A 4,656-nucleotide genomic window follows, 5' to 3' on the forward strand; every position below is an offset into this window, starting at 1 on the left:
AAGCACGCTGGTGGGGGGCGGTTATTTGGCTTACACTTCAGCATTGCTGTTCATCACTGAAGGAAGTCAGGGCAGGAACTCAAACAGGCAGAATCCCAGAGGCAGGAGCTGGTACAGGGGCCATGGAGAGAAATTGCTTACTGACTTGTTTCCGCAGCTTGCTCAGCCTGCTTTCTTAGAGAACTCAGGACACAGCCCAGGGATGGCACCAGCCACCATGGGCTGGACCCTCTCCCACGGATCACTAAATGAGAAAATGCCTTATAGCTGGATCTTGTGGAGGCATTTCCTCAGCTGAGGCTCCTTCCTCTGATGACTCTAGCTTGTGCCAAGTTGATACACAAAACCAGCCAGTACACACTGGTTTCCTAACTCTAATTTTGTTTTTATTTTTTAAAAGAGAATATAGGTTTGAGGGCTAGAGAGATGGATGACTCAGGGGTTAAGAGCACTGGACACTCTCCCAGAGAACCTGGATTTGGTTCCCAGGTCCCATATAACAGCTGACAGTATGTAATGCCAGAGGATCCAACACCCTCTTCTGGTCTCTAAGGGCACCGTAAACATGTGGTGCACAGGCAGAACATGCAAACAAAACCCCCAAACATATAAAAGAAAAATGAATGAATGAATCCCCAAATAAAGTACACAGGCTTGGTTGGAGTCAAGTGCCCTTGCCCTTAATATTGTTGAATCTCAATCTATTCATTTGTAAAATAATTCTTCCCAGGGTTATAAATGACAGTTGAACAGAAAGTTCCCTGTGATTTACTTAGGAAATAGTCAGTAAAGCACAAATACTGCTTTTCTTAGGCCAAATAAGAAAGTAAATATTGTGAAGGCCTTGTTTAACAATAACAGCAATAGTAAAAGGCTACCCAATATCTCCTGGTCTGATCTGGTTGGATCCCTTTCCTGGGGACTCTAGAGGTACCTGGATCTGAAATCACACTGCTCTGTATCTGCTGGTACAGGGACTCTGCCAAGGAATTAAAATTGTGGACGCTGTGGGTGTAAAGAAGATCATGGACCCACAGGTCTCTCTCCACTCCTGCTTCTTCTACCCCCTTAATGCAGAACTTGAAGGAGATTTAGTCTCTGGTTCAGTCCCTTGCACTGCAAATACTATCAACAAAAGCACAATCAAATGGGCATGGGGGTAAAGTCTGTGATCCAGGACTCAGGAGTCAGAGGTGGGAGGACTCCAGTGACTTTGAAGATGGAGCTACAGAGTGAATTCCAAATCAGCCCAGGCCAGAGTGAGCCCTTCCTCAAACCAAAATACACAGAACAAAACCAGAGGACCTGAGAGATGACTCGGTAGGCAAAGGGCATGTTCTTGTTAGCCAAACCTGACTGCCTGAGTTGGATCTGCAAATCCCGCCTAAAAAGCTGGATACAAAGGCGTGAATCTGCAATCCAGCACTCTGCTCACATGGTGGGATGGGAGGCAGAGACAAGATAATCCATTAGAAGGTCTCAGGCCAGCTATCCTGGAACTGCCTTCTAAAGACAGAAACAAGAGAGATGCTGCTGCCTTCAAACAAGTCAGAGGAAAGAACCAACTCCCCAAAAGTTGCCCTCTGACCTCCGTACACGCCAGTATGTGTGTGTCCAAATTCAACATCCATACACTGTACACACTAAATTAATTTTAAAAAACAAAACAAAGAACAAGTAATAACACAACCAAACCAACCAATCAAACAAACAAACAAGGAGCTCAGGCCAATCAGAGTTTTTTTTTTTTGTTTTGTTTTGTTTTTTTTTTTTTTTTTTTTTTTTTTTTGAGACAGGGTTTCTCTGTGGCTTTGGAGCCTGTCCTGGAACTAGCTCTGTAGACCAGGCTGGTCTCGAACTCACAGAGATCCGCCTGCCTCTGCCTCCCGAGTGCTGGGATTAAAGGCGTGCGCCACCACCGCCCGGCTGCCAATCAGAGTTTTAATTTGCTGGTTTTGCTGGAGTCAGAGGCTATACCACCATAGGAGGCTGAGGCAGGAGAGCTCAGTAGTTCCAACAACCTTCCTAGCCTCCAGAAAACAAAACCAAACCAGGCACTTTTCCTACAGTAGAGTTCTGATTATATCAGTTTGCTGATCAATAAACTATGTGGATCTTCACAGCCTTCCAAAAAACTCTCAACTGTATATTTTGGCATGTGGCATACCATAAAATAAAATGCTCTAAGTTGCTTTTGTGGGAGAACAAAATAGTGATGAGGGACCTTGCATATACACAACCATTAGGTTCATTCTCCAGCACCTGAAAAATAAATAATAATAATAAATTTATTTTCATTGTTAAATTTGGCATACCATTCTTTGTACTTAAATGCTTAATTTCATTTTAATTGGTTTTTAGATTTATTTATTTTATGCATATGATTGTTTTGCCTACATATATTTATGTGCACCGTGTGTGTCTGGTACTCAGAAAGGTCAGAAGAGGGTTGTAGGATCTCATGGAACTAGAGTTAAGGATGGTCGTGAGCCACTATATGGGTGCTAGGAGTCAAACCTAGGTCCTCCGGAAGACCAGCCATTGCTCTCAACTGCTAAGTCATCTCTCCAGCTCCTAAATGTTTCATTTTTTAGGTTGAATACTAGATACATGATTGGTTTGTTTAAGAGTGGCAAAATATGCAAAACGTAAAAATGACCACTATTGATATTTAGTGTCTTCGCAGGGCTCTCCCAACATTGCCACTAGTGGGGTGGAGATGCAGCTCAGGAGTAGAGTATACACCGTGCAGGGCAGGCATGAAGCCCTAAGGTACAAGTACCAACCCCACAATAATCGCGCAAACACATCTTGTGGGCTTCGCATCCGAGCTCTTTCTCTTAGACAAGTGTTTCTCAGTTTGATCTGTAGTGTGTGTTAGTGGCATTCTCTATAGCTGAATGAGTCTCCCAGTGTGAATGTATCCTCTCTCTGGAGAACACGTTAGGTCAACTCTTTTGTTTGTTTCAAATTGTGCGGCAGTGAATGTTTGTGAACGAATCTGTGTTTGAATTTCCCCATTTTCTATTTTCACCTGCAGGTGAAGGCACAAAGTGTTAAGGATTCTTTTAAAAAGGGTTAGAAATGGCCACGAATTTGAGGGGTTTTATATAATTTTAATTTTTAGTGAAAATATATTTTTTCATACAATATATTCTGATCACAGTTCCCCTCCCCCAACTCCTCCGAAGTCTCCTCCCTCCCCACCTATCCAAATCTATACACTCTGTCTCTTTCTCTGTTATTTCTTTTTTTCTCTCTCTCTCTTGTTTTCTTTCACTCCTTTTGCTTGTTTGTTTTGCGACAGGGTTTCTCTGTGCAGTCGTGGCTGTTTGCAACTTGCTCTGTGGACCGGGCTGGCCTTGAACTCAAAGATCAACTTGCTTTTTCCTCCCAAATTCTGGGATTAAAGGCTGCGCCACTACTGCTGTTTTTTTTTTTTTTTTTTTACTCTTTGCTCTTTTGGCTTGTGGGGGCACACAGCTCCCAAATAAATTACACACTGAGTTTTATTCTTTCTTATTAATACCTGGACTCAGTTTGGCTTGTTGCTAGTCAGCTTTTCTTTACTTACTTTATCTTGTCTATCTTTTGCCTCTGGGCTTTTACCTTTCTCTATTTCTGTATACCTTTCATTATTTCTTACTCCGTGTCTGGCTGTGTAGCTGGGTGGCTGTTCCCTGATATCCTCCTCTCCTTGTTCTATCCTGCTCCTTCTTCCTCTCTTTGCCCAGATTTTTCCTGTCTGCCAGCCCCACCTTTTGTTCCTCCTGCCTCACTACTGGCAGTTCAGCGCTTTGTTAGATCATCAGGTGTTTTAGACAGGCAAAGAACACAGTTTCACAGAGTTAAAAAAGAATGCAACACAGCCGGGCAGTGGTGACACATGCTTTTAATCCCAGCACTTGAGAGGCAGAGGCAAATGAATCTCTGTGAGTTCGAGGCCAGTCTGGTCTACAAGAGCTAATTCCAGGACAGGCTCCAAAGCTACAGAGAAACCCTGTCTCAAAAAGCCAAAAATAAAAAATAAAATAAAATAAAATAAAATAATGCAATACATCTTATCACCATTAAAACAAATGTTCCACAGCATAAACAAATATAACACATTCTAAAATAATAATCCCCAACCCCCTCTCATTTAGAAAACAAACAGGCGGCGGGGAAGTGGTGGCGCAGGCCTTTAATTGGAGACAGAAGCAGTCGGATCTTTGTGAGTTCGAGGCCAGCTCTGGTCTACAAGAGCTAGTTCCAGGGCAGGCTCCAAAGCTACAGAGAAACCAAAAAGAAAAAGAAAAAAAGAAAGAAAGAAAGGAGAGATGCAGCAGGGCCAAAGTGGTACATGCCGTTCATCAAAGAGCTCTAACTCAGAGATCTGACGCCTCTGGCCTCTCAACATTAAAAAGAAAGTGAAAAGTTACGATGTCTCAGCAATTCAGGAGATCAGGCAGACTAATGAAGCTTCACCGCCATGGCTCTGTAACTGGCTGCACAGAGAGCAAGGATTTGGAAAGGAAAGCACAATATCGCGCTAAAGGAATGCTGTCCTATCTCTGTAGCGTGGTTTAGGGCGGCTCCTCCTTCCTGAGGGGTGGACCCTTAGCCAAGTGGTTGACCGGCCAAACTGGAATATTAGGTCTCCACCCAGGCTGGAGA

This window comes from Chionomys nivalis, chromosome 24 (assembly GCF_950005125.1).
Source record: "Chionomys nivalis chromosome 24, mChiNiv1.1, whole genome shotgun sequence".
Lineage (NCBI taxonomy): Eukaryota > Metazoa > Chordata > Mammalia > Rodentia > Cricetidae > Chionomys > Chionomys nivalis.